Genomic DNA, 22,326 nt, shown 5'->3' with positions numbered 1-22,326 from the left:
GAGCTTCAGGAAGGAGGAGGGTGGGTTGAAGGCCCCCACTGGGGCCATGCATCACCCCATTTCCCCACGGGGCACAGGCAAGAAGGAGGAGAGGCTCCCATGCAGCTTCTCCTGGCCCAGGGAAAGCTCACGCCAGGCTGTCTCTGACCAAGCAGAGCCCAGCTCACAGCTGGGATCCCAGGATCTACAGCCACCATGGGGTGCTGAGGGGCACCAGAAAGCTGCCAGGGGCTCGCAGCACCATGGGGAGGGGATGGGGTGGGCACAGGGCTGCCTGGCACCATCAGGGAGGGACTGTGGCCTCCTCACCGGGCAGGGAAGGGGTCCCTGTAGCTGGGGCAGCACCAGCGCTCAGGTCCCCTGAGCAGCCTGCGATTGAGAGCCATGAAGGTGCCAGAGCAGAGGAGCCACGTTCTGCCCAGGCACCGCCTGCACGTTTGCTCTGTCCTCCCTCCCTGCTCACAGAATCCCTGCCTTTTGGACATGCAAGGGGCTTTGGCTGGAGTCCAGTGGCCCTGGGCTCCCCAGGACATCAGACACCAAGGCTGCCACTCAGTGTGCCCTCAAGATCATCTCTGCCCTGATGTCATGCTGCCCGTGAACAAGGGTTGTCCCCTCACTCCATAGGCAAGAGGATGGCCTGGCACCGTCACAGGGGCACCACTGCCTCAGTTTCCCCCACCTTCCAACACATTCATGACCCGTGGGCAGATGGGGTACCACGGCTTGTGTGGCCCAAGCAGAGCAGGGCTGGGGGTGCTGGCTGCCGTAGCCCAGAACCTTGCATTTCCCTAGGGACCTCCCTGGGCTCTGCCTGAACAAGCCCACCGCCGTGCTGCATCGCCTCTCATCCCCGCTCCCCCAGGCCTGCGGCACTCCCAGCGCCTGCGCAGCTGCTGGCGTGGCCCAGACAGGCCCTGCTGCAGGGGAACGGGGGTCAGGGGCCAGGCAGACATCTGGAGGGGGGCGCAGCCCTGCCCATTCCCCCACAGAGGGGACGGCAGCACTCGGGGCTGGGGCGGTCCCCAGGGGCACCCAGTCCTCTGCCCGGGGGGCTGCGCAGGGCGGGGGTGCTGACAGCATCCCTCGGCTGCTGGGGGCCCCCAGCGGCGCTGCACATCTGGCTCGCCGGCCGCCCGCACATCTGGAGGCACTCAGGCAGACCCCGGCAGCTGCCTGGAGCGGGAGGACAGGAGCTGGCGGCGGATGGAGGAGGCTTGGGGGGCTGGCTGAGGAGGGTCGGGCAGAGCGGCACACCTCCCCTTGTCTTGCTGGACCTTGGTGTTAGCACTGGACATCCCGAGGGGCCTCCTCTGCTCTGTCCTTTCCCTGGGATTCCTGTGTGCTCCCAAGCAAGGAGCCAGGAGGATCTCAGGCAGGCTTTGGAGCATCTCCTGCAGATGGCCACCCCTCTGTGAGGAGGTGAATTAGGCCACCAGCAACGGAAGACACATGTCCCAGCCCCTCTCTGTCCCCAGACACATGTCCCCAGCCCCAGCAACTGGCCCAGCACTGGAGGTCTCGCTGTCCCCACAAGCCACGAGGTCCAGGAAGACAAGAAGTAGGTCCCTACCCCTTCCAGCTTGGCCAAGCCTTGCTGTCCACCTCTCCAGGATGAGTCCCCACTCCTCTGCCACACCAGTGGAGAGCGCTAGCACTGCCCGCCGTCCCTCTTAGGTCCACCTGCCTCTCCCCCTGGCCAATACCCCTGGGTCAGGGCTTTCCCAGAGCAGGGGGAGATGCAGCCCCCAGAGCAGGTAACAGCTGGGTGCCCGGCTGGAGGCTGGCCCTGCCTGGCAGTTCTTACCCGTGCTATGAAAATCACTGCAAAAGCACTGGCTACATTCACATGGAGGTGAAACCCATCCTGGTCTTGCTGCTGAGCAAGCTCAGGCCAGCCTGTTCTGTCCCTGGAGCAGGAGAGACAAGAGCCCATTGTTTCCCCACCAGGCACCCCCCACCAGGCTTCCCAAAGCACTGGCCCGGAGGACAGCTTCGCCCACCCAGTCCATCCTCATCCTGCTCCCCACCACCAGTGCTCAGCTCTGACCACAGTGGGAAATGAGGCAGGGCAGAGCAGAGCAATGGCACCAGGAAGAGGCACCCAGCCACACCTCCAAAGCTGGCCTGTCTTCCTCAGAGCAAAGGGGCTTGATCTGCATGGTTTCTCCATGCCAGTCAGGCTGATTTCTCCCAGCCTACCAGCCCAGGGAGACTTCCACTGGTGGAGCCTGGGCTGCCTGCTGCAGCAGCTGGGCCTCCTCCAGAGCATCCTCTGAGGACCAGCTGGGCAGCACCCACAGCTGCCCACCCACAAGCCTCCAAGTGAAGGGGAGAGAGGGAGTGGTGTCCCAGTGTCAGAAGAGAAAACATCAATAATGAGGCATCAGTAGCTCATAAAGGAAAAGCAAGGCTGTTCTCAATTAATTCAGATCTAGATTAAGCAAGAGAGGTGAGCAACAGCGTGGGCTGAACCCATATAAAGTTATTTGCTCAAATAGGTTGAAAAAAAAAATAAACTAAAAGAAGAAAAAAAAAAAGAAAGAAAGGAAGAAGAAATACCATATTCAGGTCTGGTTTGTTTATTCCGAAATAGAGAAAATTAAAACATAAGCACTAGGACAAAATATGCCAGCTCTAAATTCTGCCTTAGATGATGATTTTATTAGCAAAGAATCTGGATCTCAAGTTATGTCTCAAAACAACACAAAACCAGATGCAGAGGTCAGTACTCTCCTGCCTAATAACAATGCTTTCAGTGACATCCTTAAGGAAGAGATGGACTCATCAGTACTGCAAGAGACATTTCAAATAAATTTGGACAGCAAAGAAGACAGCAAAATTTTGCTATTAGAATCTGCAATTTGAGACAGAGCATAATGAAAGCTCTGTTCCAAATGCAATCCCATGACATCACTAAGACTCAACAATTAACTTCAGCTGCTTCTCAAGTAGTTTAAAAAATGAAGATAAAGTCATAACTCATCAAATAAAATCATCCCATAAGAAAAATCTGTGCTATCCTGAAAAAAATAGGTGTTTGAAGACTCAACATAAAGCCATTTCCAAAGGGAATAACAGCAAAACTAGTAGGAAATAAAGAACAATGTAGAAGTTATACAAGTTGAAGTGTTCACGACAGAGCTAAGACTAATGTCATAAAAATAAAACTATTGCAGCAGAATCAAGTCCTATGGACAAAACACTTCGCTACCAACCAAAGATATCTTGAAAGTCAGCAGGCAGGAACAGATTCAAATTTTCCAAACCTGGAAGGGACTACCAATTCCAGAGAACAATTTGGATACAACAGTGTTGTCCACGTTAAAAATACTTAATATATTCAAAAAAAAGAAAAAAAAAAGACTGACACAAAAAATGGTTAAGATATCCTGCATTAAAAACGAGTGCTGGGGGGCACAAGGACCAGATGTCATCTGTTGTTTGGCTTAAAATCTTCTCTTCGTTACACCCAAGACAAGCAAAACTTCCCTTTAAAGGCAAGAACAGCCCTATGAGGGGGAGCTGCCAAGGGGCACACAGAAGGTAAGAGCTAACTATGAGGAATGAAAGTGCACAGGGAAAGGTCTGCCTCACCAGGTGTCCCCAGCTGCTGAGCAGCTACGACTGCTCTGACAGGAGCTAGGCCCACATAGGCAGGCACAGATATCTCACAGGGAGCAAAACTGGAGACAAGTGAATGAGACACCCCACACATCATCCACAGATCGACTTCTGGTCGCTCAACAAGTACAACGTGTGGATGCTGCATGAGTGTTTCCTCCAGCACCATTCCTACGGACACGGCAGGCACTGCAGGCACGTCAGCGGTACTGTAGTTGCTTCGAGCAAGACAGGTCTCTTACCCAAAGCCGCAATCTAGACATGGCTCGTGTCTGGCAGACTGTCTCCCAAGAGGACTTCTTGGCTTTGCTTACTGTTATTTGTCCTGGAGCAAAAGTTGATGAGGTTCCACCATGAAAAACATCGCTGACAGTCCCTGCTCATTACCGGTATTTAAGATCTCATAGCAACATGCCAGCATTGGAGATTATTACGCCCTTTTGCAGTTCAAACTAGACAAATATGGTACTGGAGCTATTCGGAAGGGGCACAGTGGGAGCAGAATGGAGCCTCCAATACCATGGGGAACCCTCTCTTATCTTTAAAGAAAGCTACAAATTAATGGCATTTGGCAGTTGAGTGTGCTTATCAGCAACACTGATGGTAAAAAGAAACTCCTTTAACTCTTGAAAGCCAAACTCAAGTGAAAAAAAAAAAAGGTTCAGACAGTTTCTTCTTGTGGTCTCATGCTGTTGATGTGGGAGTATGAATGCCAACATATCTGAGTTGGTTGGATGGGATGACCAAGAAATGTCATCATGACCCAAGGGCAGGTGGTTGCAGCACATTTGCACTTAAACAGCAAGAACTGAAGGACAGAAAAGCACAGCACTGAAGTCTTTGTGTTTAGGGAATGTTCAGGGAATCCCAAAGAAAGTACAAGGCTGGTGCCAGCTGAGTGGATAGGAGGGAATGAGAGAGGAGGAAACTGAAGGACATGGAGGAGCTCACAGCCATGGAGGAGTTCCTGACTGCTGCTCACCCTCGTTTCAGGGTGACCAGGGGAAGGTACAGGGGGTAGAAGCCATGGGCAGGCTCCTTTCTCTGCTGCATCACACTCCCAGCTGTGGGTTTGCTTTGTGGGTTTGGTTTCCTCTCCCATCGAGGAGCCTCCAGCCCACATGAGACCATGACCCAGAGCCTGCTCCCCGCAGCTCCCCAGAGGGGTGACCACAGATTTTTAGAGGAAATCGCAGTCAAAGCTTGGTCCCTGCCTGCTGGCCCGGCCTGAGAGACTCGAGCAGGGAGGTGAAGACTGCATTAGCAAATATTGTGGCTTTGTTTGTGGTGCTGGAGCTCGGCAATCAGGAAGCAGCTCATCCTTCTCGGGACACAGCCTCTCAGCCCTCTAGGTCTAGGGACTTGCTGCTCTCCCCCACTTCCACCCCATGTGCCAGTGGCCTGGCTCTGATCCTGCCTTCTCTAATAGGAATATAAATTCCATGACAACATTTTCCTACCTTCAAAACACCCACATTTTGCTGGGGGATGCAATGAGAGCACAGAAGATGCGCAATAACCACTAGAAGATGTGCAATAGCCACTTGATGTGGTTGCTTGACTGCCTGGAGACAACCAGGCTGCTGATGAGCATTGTTGAGCAGGAGCCAATGGCACAGCACTGTTATTTTGCTCACGGTCTTTCGGATGCACCAAATTTATGTCCATAAGATTTCATTTTATGCAGCTCAAACAACTTCAGGCCTGACAACACTGCCCTGCTACCATCATGACCAGGAACTATCTTTTGGCTTAAGATCTTCTGCCGGAAAGGCAGCCAGTCTGCCTGCCAAGCTATCAAGGAGAATTCAACCTTTGCTCTCTGTAATTTGTTCCAGCAGTCAGTGTTGAGATATGCGCCGGTCCACATTTGAGGAAATCTAGCTTTAATGTCCAGCCTTTCATTCTCACTATTTTAATTTCTCTGCTACATAAAAGCACTCGCAAGTGCTTACTTTTTGTTTTGTTTTTTTGCAAAGAAGCATGCCTTCTGAAATCACGCGCATGTGTGTGCTCCTCATGCCTTCATAATTAGTGGAACAAATTCAGGCAAATTTGACAGGCAGCTAGTGGCCTTAGGAGCTGTGTTTTAAGGATGTTTAAAAGTCAGATAAACATGTGGGAGGAGATAAACTCTGCTGGTTTCCCCCTCTCCGTGTAAGAAATCAGAAAATGCCTTTGGGCAAGAATGTGGAAAAAACTTCTCTTGGTGCCCACACATCTGTAGAGAAAGAGGATTTGGGAGGGGACCCATTACTCAGACCTCCATTATCTCAGTTAAAATATTGACCCACCAGGAGACACCCCCTTGGCGCCCATGCGGGGAACAGGATGTCCACCCCACGAGCTCCTTATCTCTGGTAACGAACCCTCCTGTGGTCTCACATCCACAAGACCATGCTTCCCAGCGCTTGGTCTCCTGGACCTTGCTGTCATGAGGATATCAGTGCCTGGAGATGAGCGGAGACCTCTGAACCTGGCATGCACAGCACTCGGATGCCCTCCCCTCCCTCTAGATCTGTGTGCATCACACTGATTTTGCAAAGGGAATTTTCCAGGATAAACAGCTGAGATGAACTAATGGAAATCTGTGTCTTGTTAACCCTCGTTAAAGCCACTGGCAAAAGCATGGGACTCTGCATTTCGGCAGGGGCAGCCTAGGTCAGGTTTAACGAGGGCTGCGGCAGTGGCACCCGATGGATGCTGCTGGGCAGGAGGCGTGGGTGCTGTGCTGGGGCTGCGCAGGTGACGGCGGCAGTGGTGCTTGCAGGGCTGGACAGCCTGTTCTCCAGTCTCTCAGCCCAATTAACATCACCTCGGAGAATGAGGTCATTGTAGCAGGCCAGACAGTCTGGGAAAACACTTTCACAGCTCCAGGAGGATTTCCTCTTTCCTCTTTTCAATTGTTCCTCTGTGCTGCCTCGCTCCGCTCCCCCTCCCCATCCGTGTCCTCAGGCCTCCTTTGCACTTGGGCAGAGGCAGTCTGCTGGGTGCTGCTCACCCGTCCCTTCGGGAGCAATCACTGCCTGCAGGAGCAGCTCAGGTGCTGGGGGAGACCCTGGTCTCTGCAGTGGGTTCTGCTCTGCCTGTGCTGTCATGTGAAGGAGGTGGCTGCAGAGCTGCTCCCGGCTGCCTCTGGTCAGCCCCAGCAAGCTCGTCCTCCCCGGGACTGGTGGGGAGTGACAGGACCAGTAGCTCTGTCCTCATCCTCCTCATGGTCACACATGTAGGGCAAAGACAACAGCTCAGCATGACAGGGAGGAGGGTTTCTATATGTTGTCACCAAGCACATGGAAGACCCCTACAATGGATGTATTCAGAGTAAATATTTATCTGAAAACGTCTTGCCACAGCATCTGCAAGGATTGCACCAAGGCTGCCTCCGCTTCCTCACTGCAGCTCTCACATCCCAAGGTGCCACATCTGGCAGTGTGCCCCACGGCCTACCCATGGGTCCCCCCTCCCCGCTCCTTCTGTGGGTCCCTCCTGCCCTGCTATCACAGCCGCCCCTGCCCTCCAGGTCCCCGTGTGGCCGCCCAGCTGATGGCACTGGTAATGCTGCCCTGCCACTGGTGTCCCTCTGTGCCCCAGCGTGCTCCTGCACCACCCCGGGCCCTCCCTGCTTCCCCGGGGCCCCCTGGCAGGACCCAAGAGCCACTTTTGTGCTCAGTAGTGGCCACCAAATCCTTCACCGAGCTCCTGTGCAGCACCGCGTGGCTGCCCAATGCTCCCAGGGAAGGCTCCCTCTGCCCCCAGTGCTTGACAAAGTTCTGCCTGCCCCTGCCCACAGTGCCATCACCCCAACACGGGGATCGGCTCTGCCTCTCCAGATGTCAGCTGCTGCCTGTGAAGAAAGCTCTCAGAGCTGCTCCAAGGGAGGTAAACACCACGCTGAGGCTGTGATGGGCCCTCTCCTGGCCTCGGTGCCTCGCACACATCGGTGCCCGCAGATGCAGAGCACAGGGACTGCGCTGGGTGCTGGTTTTGGCTTCACGACCCAGAGTTTTCCCAAGATGTCTGTGCACATCTCTGCTGCACCCCTTCTACCACAACCCGGCAGGGCCTGAGGACTTAGCAGCCATCTCCAGTCCAGTTTGCTCCCGATTTCCCCGCCTACAAACTCATCCAACATCCACAGTCTTCAGCTTGCTGGGGAAGCAGACAGCATTTTGGAAGCAGAACCAGCGGCGTGGCAAGGGGCTGGCTCAGGCAGAGCGGGATTGAACGGTGCCGGAGCAGGGCTGGATGGTTCACAGCACCATCCCCAGCGCTGCCCAGAGCCCAGGCGAGCGGCCTGCCTCGCCCAGCACCCAGCCCTGCCCACATCCCTGCCCCTGGCCTCGCACCCACAGGCAGCAGGAGCCTGCGGGCCACAGCTCTGCCTGCATCGCATGGCATTTTTTCAGCAGCATTGCTCTCCAAGTCTTGTCTTGGGCGTCAAGGGTCTTGTTCTGAGCCCCCCAGCTTTGGGCTGCTCTCCTCTGAGCTGCTCAGGTGCCGCGTGGCCTCCGCGGTGCTTGAGGAGCCCAGAGAATGAAGAAGGGGGGCCCAGCACACGGCCCAGCCCCACACCACGTAGCGTGGCTGGGTTTGGGGCACAGGAAGGATGTTTGGAGAGCTCATGTGTCTGTGGCTCTCCAAGGGATCACACTCTAGCTTTGGGCCCCCACTTCATTCAGGCAGGGCAGCATCCAGCATGGCCAAGACACCAAGAGGAGCCCTCAGGACTCATGGGCTGAGGTGGCCTTGATGTTCCTGGGCCAGGCCGGCCTTGGAGGGAAAACATGCCCCAGAGCCACCCAGAGCTCCCAGAGTATTCAGGGACAGGACATCTGCACATTCTCTTTTCCAAAGCAGCTTCCAGACTTGTCTGTGGTTCCACCATGCCCCAGGCACTTAGACTCACAAGCCTTCCTATCCCTTCTGCATCACAATGTTTATTCCCACCAGTGCTCACCATCTCTCCACACCTCAAAAAGTGCTCCCAGATGCAGCATCGCTCTCCCCTCAAGCTCGCCGCCTGCCCTCTGCTCAGAGGCCGCGTTCCAGCGCGCGTCTGCCAGGCTGCCTTTAGACATGACCTCAGGCCAGCGTGCGACATGCTCCAGAGGTGCCTGTTTTCTTCTGGGGAGAATCCACAGAGCAACTCGGACACAGGGATACACAAACCCGTCTGATATGTTCAAAGAATTACTGAGCATCTGCAAAGAGACCGAAAGAAAAACAAACATGCGGATGAAAGGATTCCTGTGACATGACAAAGAGGGAAAAAAAGGAGAGAGGGATGAATAAGGCCACCCAGACAGGTCCTGGGCTTTTGGGAAGCCCACCGTCCTCTCTAGGAGGGCTACCTCAGCACCTGCACCATGGCCAGAGACTGTCACCACCTGCGTGTCCCCTCTGCCTCTCTGCTGCGAAGCACGCATCCCGACAAGACATCGGTGCAATTCCATCCTCGCGGAGCTCCTTTCTGCAATGCAGGGACATTGCTCCCTACCTCCCTGACCTCTGCCCTGGCCATGCAGGGTGGTTGATGGCTCTACGGCTAAGAAATGTGCCTCGAATCGCATCCTGCTGCTTTTGCACCCTCCCCAGAAACTCCTCTCTCCTTTACCAAGGAGTATGAAACATGCACCTCAGCAGACTTTTCTTACTGTCCGTGGCACCAGCCATCAGTGACATCCATCCATCTTCCAGTCTTCCACAGCTTGCTCCATTGACATTCAGAAGTCCCCTAGCTATTGTTCAACAGCTCCTTTTTCCTGTCACAATAGCAAGCAGATGTTTTCATCCATTAAAAAAAAATAAATAAATAAAAGAAGGCCGCCCATGGTCTTCCAGAATAACCAGAGGAGCTGCAGTTCTAGCTATACCCAAGGGGTATAGCCTCCTCTTGCAGAGCCCAGATGCTGTCTTCAGGTGGGGATGGGTCTTCTTGGTGTCACCTACTGCCAGGTGTCCTTAGCTCTGGGATGCAAAGTTACGGCCCTGCTTTGGGGCTCAGAGATGCTGGCCACTGTTGCAAGGGTCAGGCTCATGGCAGGAGACGTCTGTCTCACCAAAGGATGGGGGATGACGGAGGATTACACCCTTGGACCAAGCAGCATTGCTGCAGCCAGGCGCTGACCACAGGCACAGAAAGGTGCCTGCGCTGCCACGGCCAGCGCTGCCTTCACGGCGGGAAGCTGTGATGGGCACTGCCGGCTCACGGGCGGTACACAGAGCCCTGCTGCATGAAGGATGAGGTGGTGCAGCACTGGCAGCGTGCTGGGAACTGTCTCAAGCAGAGGAGAGTCTTAATGCTGCACAGGGCTGAGCAGGGAGCTGAGCCAGCGGGAAGTGGGCTGCTAACAGCATCGGCTTTTGCCCTGCGCTGCCTCGGTGTGTGGCTGGACAAGGGGGTGCAGGCAGATGGGAAGCAGAGCTCTGCAGAGAAGGTAGGAAGGCAGAGCCTTCCGTGGCTTTAACCTTTGGACAGATTCTGCTGGCTTATAAAACAAACCAGGTCCAGGTCCAGCCACTGCTTGAAGCACGGCTGGACAACAGGTCCCACTCTGATCGGCACTCATGGCAGAGCTTGGCCCCAGGGGCTGTCCAAGGGAGAAAGGAGGAGACCCCTGGCAGGGAACCTGCGCCCACCACATGTCCTCTCCACAGGGGCCCTTGGGTGCCCCTGTCCTTATCCCTGCCCCTCCTTTTCTCCCACCATGGCCATCCCCCGACACATCAGCCAAAGCCTTGCGGCAGCTGAGCCTCATTGCAGCTGTTTTGGTGGGTGCTACTTGTCCCTGTGAAGGTGACACCACCTGGGCACAGCACAGCCTCTCCGCAGGGCTCCCGGAGGACCCTCATCCCTGGGAAAGGTGGGATGGGGAGGAGATGTGGCCTGATGTGGCACCATCAGCCGGTGCCAGCACTGGGCGACCCGAGCACGGCAGCTTATGGGGACAGGCAGCCAGGCACGGGCAACATGAGATGCAGATTGAAGCTCTTCTGGGGCTGCACAGCCATCAGTGCTCCCAGATCCCAGGCCGAGCTCTCGAGTCAGTGAGTGCCAGGACCATTAATAGTGCAGTGACAGTGTTTAAATTGGAGCTGCCACTGCCGCAGACACAATAACTCCTCATGCCCGAGGAACTGAATAGCAATGGCCCCGTGCTGCATTCTCCTTCACCCTTTGTGGAGCGAATGAGGGGAAAGGGCTCAAACCCAATGTCTCAGGCTGTGGTGCACCCTGCCCTCACCAGGACCATCCCTGTAGTGGTGACCTGTACCAGTTCCTGTGAGTCCAAAAGCTGGAGCCCCTTCTGCAGAGCTTCAGGGCTGCGCTGTGACTTATTGTCGAGTGTTTACTGTCATTGCCGGGGAGACATTAGTTCAGATTATGTCAAAACAAAGTTATTCCAAGCTCAATCCTAGAGAAAAATATTATTGTAAGCAGTGATTGGCGAGGGGCGGTGTGTCCACCGCCAGCAATCCCAAAGCCCACGGGGTGGGGGGAGATAGGATCTTTGTTTTCAAGCCAGGCTCCCAGCCAAGAGCAGCCAAAGCCGAGGTAGAAGGGAGATTTTGTGAGGCAGCCAGCAATTCAGGTCAAAGCTTCATCTTCTCCAGAAAAAAAAAAAAATCCTTTAAACTGTAAAGAGAAAGTCCTGTTCCAGCTCCAGCCTTAGCCAGAGAGCATATGTGCCATATTGTCCAGGAATTGAATGTAAGGAATCCAGATATGCCATGTTATCCAAGAATCACATGTAGGAAATCCAGGAGTGACTTGTTATCTAGGAATCACATGCTGGGAAGCCAGACACAGCCTGTTAGACAGGGCTTGTATGCAAGGAATCCAGATGTGGCACATCAGCCGGGGGCAGGGCGCGAGGATCCAGATGTGCTGCATTCCCCCAGAGCTGTGCGCGGGGATGGGGAGCAGGCAAACACGTGCAGGCTGCACCCTGTGCGGAAGCGCAGGTACCCAGCTGGCTCCTGCCTTAGCTCAGAAACAGACAAATGCAAAAAGCAGCCTCAAAAGCAGGGGCTGAGCCGAGCCAGTCACGAGCTAGTAGTGTGGGGGGCCAGACTGCAGCTGGGCAGAGAAGAACAAGCTAGGAGAGGAGGATATGTGTGTTCTCAAAGCTCCATGGGCTCAGACTCCGGCTCTGGAGTGGGGAGGTCATCAGGGAGAAGTGGTGATTCTTTTTGCTGGTGCTAGACGCTGACCCTAGAGCCACCAAACAGCATCCAGGAGCAGGAGAGACCTTAAGGGTTGGTCCAGACTTGGCAGATGGAAGGAGATGCACCATGGAGAACACACAAGGGTATGAGTGAGCCTTGAGAGGGGCAAATAAGGACAGCAAAACGCAGGCAAAGTCTCAGGAGACATTCCCAGACGGTGAGATAGAGTGGGCAGTGGACACCTCTTCCCGGGGCTGGCAGGGCTGGGTGGGAGTGATGGAGCCGGCTCCCTGGGGAGGACAGGGACAGGGCTCAGAGCAGGGTGCCCAGCCCCAGGGAGCTGGAGGTGTTTCCCAACCCATCACCCCTCATCCCACCGCAGGGCAGCACCCAGGACGTGGGCACTGCAGGAGGCTCTGTCTCCAAAAGTAAACCAGCAGGGATGCTGCCACCACCCCAGTATCCCAGGAGCTCTTTCCTGATCCCACTGAGAAGTCCTGGGTGATGCTGGGTGAAAGGAGATCTTCCCCTACACGTCTCCATGACATGGATGGGGGCACCTCCGCAGGGCCACCCATCACAGCCACAGCTGCCAAGCCCCACTCCACCGCCAGCTTGCAAGGTGTGCACAGCATCACGGAGCCAGGCCGGCCACCTCCTGGCCTTCAGGACAAAGCCTGGAGCTGCTCCTTACAGCCCCCTCTCCAAAGCTGTGACCTTCCCATAACAGTGCCCTACAGGGCTCAGGTGCACTGTTGTGACCAAATCCCCTCCTGCCCATGGTGTGGTTTCTTCTCAGCTTCTTCTCACAGCATCTATTTTTGTTCCCCCCTACCCACCTCCCACTGAACCTGTGCCAAAGAAATAAAGCACAGGGCAGCTCTGGGCACTGGCCAAAGCAAGAGCTGTGCAAATGGCACCAGGCAAAGTGCCCAGTATTATTCTGGCACTGATACAGCCCCTTTAGAGACTGGCCAGGGCCCTCCCCATCCCCAGAGCTCCAGGAAGGGGCACCCAGAGACTGGCCCCAGTCATGGCGATGCTCAGACCCAGCATCCTGCAAGCACATCTCTTCTGCTCCTGTTCCTACCATGCTAAAAAGTCTCCTGGTGACACAGGCATTTGGGCTCAGACGGGCTAGAAGGCAGGAGAGAGGGAGAGGCCCATTCCCTTCCGCAGCCAGGTGGCTGCACACTGGTAACCAAAGGCTGTCCTCAGGGCCATGGGGCAGAGCATGAGGGGTCTGTTTGGCTACATTAAATCTCACGTACGCTGTCCCCAGCCTTGTCTGCCACTTGTCATTATCATGTTTGGTGGCTCATATCTCTGTATCCCACAGCATCCTCCATTCCTCTTCACTGTCTTGTCCATCTCCTGTAACTTCTCCAGTGCTCTGCAGATGATGTGCTCTGCAGGTGGCTGCTGCTCTTTGCTGCTGGACCTGGACTCTCTCTCTTGTGAGCACTCTGCCCTTCTGCTGGGCTGGATGCCCCCTGCCCCAGGGAAAAGCCCTTTACCCCAGTGAAGCTGCTCTATCACCTCTCGGCAGCCCTTCACTGCTGGGAAGGAAGGGGACACGTGCAGGCACTTGCTCCTGCTCTAGGAACTGCTGATCCTTCTGGACCCCCTGGAGCTGCTCTCAGAAATGTGATGGAGCTGTGGCTTGTGAGCAGACACCGTGCCCTGCCCAGAGAATGGAGCTTCCTCCTCGTCTCTGCAGCTCCTGGCCTTGCACCCAGCCAAAGCAATCCTGTCCTCACCCTGCTCCCCAGCCCGGGTACCAGTGCTGGCACTCGTTCTCTCATGTGCCTGCACCCCCGTCCGTGTAAGCCATAACAGCAGAGAGGTGACAACTGGTGATCCATCCTCTCAAGGACCTGAGACACGGGCTTGTGTCCTCCCAGCCCCAGGAGATGTAACATGGTCCCAGATCCTGCAGATCATTCACAGCATCACCTCCATGTCTCCCACCCTGGTGCTAGCATCACAGCCTGTAGCCCTGAGGTGGATCAGAAACCCCCTTCCAACAAGAATCTGTGCACACCATGAGCACGCCAGCTGGTTCCTCACAAGGGCTGCGAAGGAACAGGATGCACACCATGATTTCTCCTACAAGCTGGCCCAAAGCCTGGCCTGCAGGACGGCTTTGTGTTGCTGCGCCAAAGCTCCAGGCAGCAGCAAATCCTCCCCCCATCCAAAAAGCTCCTCCAGTGTCCAGTGGCCCTTGAGGAGTGGGAAACTGCAGCTTGTTTCAAGGCTGAGTTTGTCTAAATGAGGCTTCCAGCCAGTTGACCATAACATACATTTGTCAATGCTCCTGAAAGCCTCCCCCACCAGGAAACATCTTTATGTTCAAGTACCTATAAAAATGGTCATGTCACCTCCCAGCATTCTCTTAGCAAGTGGCACAAGCTGAGCCCGGTGCAGCTCGTTTCCCAGCCCCTAGGACCAGGGGACCACAATGAGTGGACACCAAGTCCGGTTGCAGTCCCCCCTCCTCAGCCTTCAAACTCCAGCTCCTGGCAGGTCTCCAAGGGCTCAATATTGTCATGTCTTTCCAAGACTTGTTCAATGTCAGTGTCAGCATTTCAGGGACTCTTCCAGCAGTTCATTCTTGGCTCAAGGGTATAAGTTAACCGGGCCTGTTGGTCTGAAGTTGCACAGCCTTCTCCATCACAGATGTAAATATTTTAGCCCCCACAGGGGTGAACGCTTCTTTATGCTTCGACCCAAGCACAGGCTGGAGTCATCTGTTGCATTCTTCTGGTTTTGCTTCTTACCGTTTGACTCCATGTGTTTTGCACAGGGCTGAGATTGGGGGTTGGCTTGGTTTGGTCATCTTTAACGTACATTTCTAGACTTCTCACTGACATTAGCCAGTGAAAGCTCATTGATTTATTTGGTTTCCCCCTCTACTACCTGTACAGTTTAACCAGCAGTTCTTTAGGTCACTGCAGGCCTCCCTTCTCCCCACCCTTCCGGACAGTGCCAGCTTCTCCATCCCATGGGCTAGACCCAGTTTTGGACACATTCCATCTGTCCAGTGCAGCAGTGCCTGGCTCAGCAGGAAGCCTGCTCCATGCAGGAGGAGATGTCTCCTGCCTGCTCTACACGAGCAGTGGCAGGACAGGGGGGAGCACCCCACAGGCTCTGCTTGAAGCACTAACCCTGGAAATTTCCTCGCCACTCCTACAACTCCTGGGCAGTAGTAGGGCCATGACCAATTTTTAGGGGTCTTGAGAAACTGAATCGTGCAATTTTGGTGCTCAGTAACAGCTGGAGGAAGTGACCCCCCCGTGTCTGCTCACAACCTGCCAGAACCCTTCCCAAGGAAGGAGAGAGCTCGAGCCATGGCCCACCTCGTCTGATCACACCTCCCCAGCAGGATGGAGCAGCCCGGCCTGGAGGTCTTCACCTTTCCGAGGTCCTCACCAGCTGGCATTGTCCCACAGACCAGGAGATGCCACCAAGGTCTCTTCTCTCCTCTGATGGCCACTGCTCCACGCTGCCAGCTCTCCCACCAGCTGACTGGGGCTGCTCGGCATGAGTCACCCCTCCAAAAGGCATGGTAGAAGCAAAACAGAGAGGATGAGGAAGAGAAAAAAGCACGTTACCCTCTCTGGGCAGGGACATGGGCCTTTACTCAGCTGCCTTCCCTCCATGCCAGCCTCTGGCCAGGCTCACGCCTGGTTCCCACCTGCAACACACCTCAGGGCACTGCGGTCCTCCCCCCAGTCACTGCCACCCCAGTTACACATCCAAACCACCGCTGACGGCTTTTTCCTTGGGAGAATTATTTTGGTCTATGAAATCATGGCTTTAGGGCATTGCTGGGATGTCCTTGAATGAGTCCCAGCTTTTGCTAACGCCTCCCACTCTAAATTTACAGTCCCAGTCAGTCATGCCAGCGATTGTTTCACATTTTAGAAAATTGACCTTTCAGATGTCCAAATAAACACGTTGTTCATTGATGTCTAATGTGAGCACAGCCACGCTGCTCTCCGGTGCCTACAGATCCCCGCGCCTGAGAGCAGCAATTAACTCGTCATTAGTGGAGCAGAGTCTGCTCACTCATCACCCTGACAGTGTCCAGAGCTTTCCGCCATGACCAGCTCTTATCTGCAGTTTTTAGAGACTCTCAAAAAGTCACATTATTGGCTGCAGAAGATATCCGCCGAGTGTCTACCAGGCGTCTCCAGGCAAAGAATTCTTTCCCCCCGCGAGCCTTTCCTGCAGGCTGGAACCGCGTTTCTTCCACACGCTCCTGCCTCTAACAAAGCAGCTCTGCTGCCTCCAGGTGCCAGAGCCATCGTCGGGCCGTGGTAGTGCCTGTTCCTCTCGGCCCCTGTTCGGTGAGCAGTGTGCCTCCCCGCAGCCGCCCCGTGCCTGGGGTCACGATGCTGATGGATATTTTTATCAGCTGTTCCAGTGCCTGAACAAGCCCTCCAGGCAATAGCACTTCATTTGTTGCTCATCCCATTCCCACCCCCCACCCCCCTCCATGAGGCAATAAAATACTTTACCTTTGTTTTTTGTGTTTGTTTGGGTTTTGGCCATTATTTGCCATGGACTGCTCTGTAAACCCCCCAGATTCCTCCAAAGCCAGACAGGTCCTTTGCCATGTAATCAACAGCCCTGGGGAGCGAGTCCCTCCCATCTGCTTTCATCCCCCAGCACCAGTTTGTTTGCCGTAACTCACACTGTGCCACTATATTTGTATTGTGGGTTGGGTAATAGTATGAGGACACTTCATGTTTCTAAAACCAGCTATTTTTGGGACATGTTTGCAGCAATGCTGCAACCGAGGTCAGCCTTCCAGCCACATGCACACGCCGGCCTCCTGGAGACTGCCCTACCCTGTCCCATCCTATCGGACATGCACTGGCTCCCACCTTCCCAGCCCTGAGCCAAAGGGCTCGTCCCCCCAGTGCCAGTCACCCACGGGGGAACCATCCGGCAGCAGCCGATGTGGGGTGCTGTGCCCACCAGGCTCCCCTCACTCACACGTATGGTCCACGCCAACCTCCCGAGTCCTCCTTTATCTCCCAGGTGGGAGGAAGGAAAGCCCCTTACTTGCAGGAGGAAATCTGGCAGGGTTTGGAAGACAAGTTTATGAGGCCTCCACATGCTCTTGGGCCTTGGTGGTGCTCTGCTAGGTGCTGGGGATGATGCAGGTGGTGCTTGTTGTTGGTCACACCAAGGACCACTGCTGCAGAAAGCCCTTCTAGTACTGCCCCACATTTTCCACCCCCATGTCATCCAAGAGCACATTCAGCTGCTCCAGTAGCGGTGGTGTGAACCTGGCTCCAGCATGTTGTACGGATCATCCCATCTCAATGCACCTCCCATGGCATCCAGATGCCTCTGTGGGGACTGACCAGGGCATGGGTACAGTGACCTCTTCTCCCACAGAGCAACCCTTCCAGCATGAGGCCCTACTCCAGGCCAAGTGCTCTGTGCCACGCAGGAGAGGGCCAGGTCCCACCACATCGAAATGGACTCTGCTGGAGGACGTTCCCACAGGCCACAGGCAGAGCCATAGCTTCCCTCAGGCACTCACGGGGTATCTCCTTCACACCAAGGAAAGGGGATGGGAAATGCTGTTGGCTCCCACACAACCCCAGCCTCTTCCAGGGCAGACCCCGGGCCCCAGGGCAGACCCCTTGCCTCGCAGCTCTGCAGCACATCGCGCTGTCAGGCCCAGGACATCGCCGGGCTGGAAGGCAGAGCCCGGGTGCAGAGGACCAGGTGGCAAAGTCTGTCCAGGCCACTTCTGGTAGCAGGCGAAGAGGTCTGGGGGGGCTCGCTGGTCCCTGTGGGTGCAGAGCAGATCATCTCCAGCGTCTGCAGCGCATCCAGCCAGAGCACCACGGGGCCATCACGCCGCGTTTCAGAGGCGCTGTCAGCAGTGACTCATGGAGTGAGAACACACAGTTCTGTGGGACCGGAGAGCCCAGGGAGACAACAACAGTCTGAGATTTATTCCACAAAGCAGCCTGAAAACAAACCCCAGGAATGTTTATTATTTTTCCTATGCAGCGGGGAAATAAAGCACAATTGTCTTGTGCTTGGAAATGCTGGCATCCCCACACACGGCTCCTCCGCGGAGATCGCGGCCACAGCTGGACGCTCCCAGCCCTCAGCCCAGGCTGCCTCCCTGCGGTCTGCGCCATGGAGGAAGGGAGTTTTATGGAGTGGCTGAGCTGGAACCTGATGGGAAGGGTCACCCCGAGCCACAGGAGCACCTGCCATGGACGTGGCCCCAGGAGATGGAGCCAGCAGGTTCGGGAATGGATCCTCACATGGAAAGCAGGATCATCCACCTGCACTGCTGGTCATGCATGCACGAGCCTGGGACTGGGACCGTCTGCTCCTAGCCTAAAAACCATGAGACCCAGGTGCAGCAGGAGCAGGAGGACCAGGGGAGAGGGAGAGAGATACCCAGAGCATTAGCAAGGGATGTAATCGCCCCCAACCCCAGTGTTGGTGGGCATGAAAGATCTGGCCTCTGGTGTGGGGCTGCAGTGCCAGGATGCTCGTACCAAAGGCACACAGTGCACGCTGGCTGCACCCTCCCTCGGAATCCTCTCCGCACCCCCGTGCATCCCCACCCAGCGGGCGTGGGCACGGTCGCTGTCAGAGCTCCTGCTGCCAGCCATCTGCCCCTCGCAGCACCGGGCAGCACCACCTCAGTCCAGGGCTCCTGCAGTGCCTGAGTGAGGTAACACCGGGAACATCAGCTGTTCTGCTCCAGCAGCACCCACCCCACCCCAAATCCTCTGCAACAAGCAGCCGGCAGTGCTGGAGCCTCTGAACAGGACGTCGGAGATGTCACAAGGCACACTAGGGCTTACCCAGTCCTGATGCCCTGCAGACCTCACTGAGACCTGCACACTAGCACAGATTCACCCCAAAACCCAGCACATCCCATCCTAATGCTCTGTCTTGCTCCACTAATGTGCTGTTTCCAAGAGATGCCAGCCTCTGCATCCCTTCCTGAGGTGCCTGCCCTGAGGCTGCACCCCCCAGACCCGTTCCCCCTTTCCAGGGATCAGGAAGAGCAGTGCTGGGACTGGTGTGACTGGGCCGTGTGTGGGGACTGGGGGCAAACACCAATGGTGATGAGTGGTGGGAGAAGGGTCCTTGGAAGGGCAGGCATTGGCAGTGCTCAGATGGGCAGCTCATCACAATCCCAGCACATCAACAGGCAAGCACACAGGGCTGGGAAAGCCAAGGACAAGCTACCCCAAAGGGTGGCTGAAGCCACTGAAAGTCAGTGGCAGGAAGATAAGCGCTGTAAAACTCCCAGGTATGGAGACCAGCAGCAGCAAGCGGGAACCGTGGGCAGTGCCAGCCCATGCACAGACATTTTGGCTGCCCCAGACCACGTTTTCCACGCGGCGGCATCCCTCGGAGGAGCCGGGCTCTTGGCCGGGCCCCTCGTGCAAGATTTTCCAGCTTTGACCTCAGCCCTGCCGCGGTGCACTCAGCCTCGGCAGCCTGGAGGGCTGGAACTGGTCCCGCTCCCTGCCCTGTCTCGCAGGGCCCAGCCCTCTACAAATCAAGAATGTTTATTTAAAATAATTTGGGGAAGAAAAGAAAAAAAAAATAAGCCTTTGCGTAGAGCTAGGGAAGCCCTGAGACAACAAACGAGCATGAGTGTGATACTCAGCTTCAAAAGGGCAGTCAGAACTGGTCTGTGCCTCATAAAATAATGAGTGAGTATTAGGAAAAGATCCTTAAATACCACAGATATAAAAAGCAAAAGCATCTGGCATGGCCTGTTTGCAAAGAACATCTCTTGCCTGAGAAACTTAATTGTTTTGTCAGGAAAAATTACTGGACGAGGCCAATTAGAGTGGGATTTTGGTTCAGTGCCTAGTCTGATGGCCCCGAAGATTAGCACCCACACGCATCCCAGTGTCCCGAGCAATGTCACACCAGCCCTGCCCCAACCTATGGAGCAGCACAGGGACCTGCAGCAGGACACAGAGCTGTGTCCTGGCTTACGCAGCGTTCCCAGGGCAGGGAACGGGGACACGAGGTCCAGAGGGGCTGTGCTGCTGCCACACTGAGCAGTTAAGCAAAGCCATTGGACCCCAGGAGCACACAGCCGGTCCATGAAGAAAGTTCTCTGAAGGGCCCAGGAAGCCGTGCTATGGAGAGAGCCCCAAGGGTTGGAGAGGACCTCAGGAAACATGAGTTTGTACCGGGATGGGCGGCAGGACCAGCCCCGTTCCTGCAAACCTCCGCTGTGGATTGCCCCATCTCCGGAAGCCCCGGCAGCGCCATCTCGCAGCGCCTTCAACCCCATGGGCATGGCTGTCAGCGTGCCCCACTGTCACCTCGCGGGGGTGTGCCACCAGCAAGTGACAGCAGCTGAGGCTGGGCAGGGCCCATGGAGGCACCTGGTCCAGCCCCACTGCCCCAGCAGAGCAGGCTCAGCGTGGTCAGACTGGGGCTGTGTCCACTCCAGTCCCGAATGCCTCCAAGGATGGACATCCCATTGCCTCTCTGGGCCCTTACTCCAGTGTTTGGCCACTCTTGTGGGGAAAATAAAACCACCAGGAGAAATTCCAATGACAAGTCCCCATGTGGCAACCAGTCCCCATCATCTTTGGCAGCTCCCCTTCGCCACCTCACCTCCACAGCTGTGCTCCATCACCCCAAGCAGCGGTGCTCCATCTTCCTGGACAGCCCCACTCCACCGCCCGGCCAGTCCCGGGGCCAGCACCGCCCCACGCCCTGCTGCGAGGCCGGCTGGTGGTCAGCCGGGCATGCAGGGGCTGTCGGGGGCTGTTGGGTGCTGCCAGGTGCTGTTGGGTGCTGTCGGGTGCTGTTGGGTGCTGTCGGGTGCTGTTGGGTGCTGTCGGGTGCTGTTGGATGCTGTCAGGTGCTTGCCAGCAGCCTCTGCCCTGTGTGTCTCGGGGCTCACGCTGCAGGGACTTGGTGTGAGTGGGCTTGGGGCCGAGGGGAGCGCAGAGGGCAGCAAGGGCAGTGCTGAAAGTGGAAAAGGTCAGACACAAGCAGCAGGAGGAACGGCTCTGGAACAGCCCTTAATAACGGAGAAATCCATTCATTGCAGACAGCAACTCAAAGCATGAGTGAAACCAGACCCCGGCGGGGAGATAACAGAACAGTTACAGGGAAACTGGAATTCGGCTTGCTTGCACTCAGCTGGGGAAAGAGCAGACAAAATAACCAAAGACCTACCACAAGTGCAGAGATCTGTGGCACCAGCCCCTGCATCCACCGGAGCCACGGGCACACGGAGGTGGGCAGGGGGCAGAGGTGGGAAGGAAGCCTCAGGGAGGGCTGAACACGGTGTCCAGGACCTCATTTGCTTAATTAGCGGACGGGGTTTTATACCAAACTGGTTGCAGTCATGGGGTCTGGGGACACGTCCCCAGTGCTTTGCAGCTTGACTGTGAGGGGTGGCCCGAGGGGATTGGACCCCATAACTAAAAGCAGGAGGCTGAGGTCAAGCAGGGACTTCCCAGGCAGGGGTGAGCTGGGCACAAAGCAGGGGCAGGAGTTGGAGGCTTGTGAAGGAGGGAGCCCAAAACACCGGCAGCACAAGTGCCAGCAGGGCTCTGGGTCCTGCTCCCCGCCACTGCCATGTCCCACTGCTCACCCCACCAACCCATTGCCCTTGCAGGCACTTAGCAGAGGGCAATCAGGGATAAGCCCAGGGACAGCAAATCCGCTCACTGACTGCTCCGAGAGCAGCACAGCATCAGCTGGGGTGCATTGCCCTGAGCTGCACACCAGCAGATTTAGGATGCGTGGTTCAGGGCTACGTGTCCGTGCTCACCAGCCCTGCGCCCACATAGCGCAGGTCCTGGAGCAAAGCGCACCTCGCACAGCCCGGCCCCCTGTCCTGGCAGCCTCAGACCCCCCCAGGCCACGGGGGGCTTCCCTGGAGCTGCCCGCCAGGTTCCTGCACTGGGCTGTCAGCACCCATCGCACCGGCCTGGGAGCAGGGCAACAGGGTCTGGGATTACAGGGTGAAATACCACAGCATCAGATCCCTGGAACTGTCAAAACAGGACAGAAAATATAAACTGTGAAAAACACATCAGAGAGAGGGGATTTCCATCACCCTGACTCACCAGGCTTGGTAGGGGCTGCCCCAGCCTGGGGCTTGACCCCAGCCCTTGCATGGACACAGGGCAGCTCCAGCACTGCTTGCTCCCCTCTCCCCGTCCAGCTTGGTGCAGAAGCCCCCAGTCCTAGGATGTGGTCGTCAGGAGAAGGGAAGCAGACCGTAAATCACTGCAGCTGTGATGGGAGCTGGGCCCGGGCCATGGCCATGGCAGACCCCTCTGCTCCCCTTGCCAAAGGGAACAAGCAGGGCACAGGGTGCTGGCTGTGCTGCCGGAGGACGCAATCCGTCTGCAATGCTGCTTGTCCAGCCAGGGGGCTGGGCAGCCGCGCTGTGTATTTATATCAAATGGGGGAAGGGTTGTATTTTTTTTTTTTTGGAGTACAGCAGGAAATAGCTGGGATAGTTACATACCTGGCGAGATGGCT

At 56.0% G+C, this 22,326-nt stretch overlaps 1 long non-coding RNA gene across 1 annotated transcript; it reads right to left on the bottom strand.

Moving 5' to 3' along the window:
• Positions 1 to 2,566: 2,566 nt before the first annotated feature.
• Positions 2,567 to 16,693, bottom strand: LOC125183264 (uncharacterized). Its single transcript, XR_007165001.2, has 3 exons — positions 16,317 to 16,693; positions 15,153 to 15,347; positions 2,567 to 8,825 (listed from the first exon to the last, which is right to left on the bottom strand). It is a non-coding gene; the product is annotated as an uncharacterized lncRNA (long non-coding RNA).
• Positions 16,694 to 22,326: the final 5,633 nt, after the last annotated feature.

This window comes from Anser cygnoides, chromosome 18 (assembly GCF_040182565.1).
Source record: "Anser cygnoides isolate HZ-2024a breed goose chromosome 18, Taihu_goose_T2T_genome, whole genome shotgun sequence".
Taxonomy (NCBI): Eukaryota; Metazoa; Chordata; class Aves; order Anseriformes; family Anatidae; genus Anser; species Anser cygnoides.
Note: the sequence above shows the minus strand (reverse complement) of the source record. Positions and strands in the feature narration are given on the sequence as shown.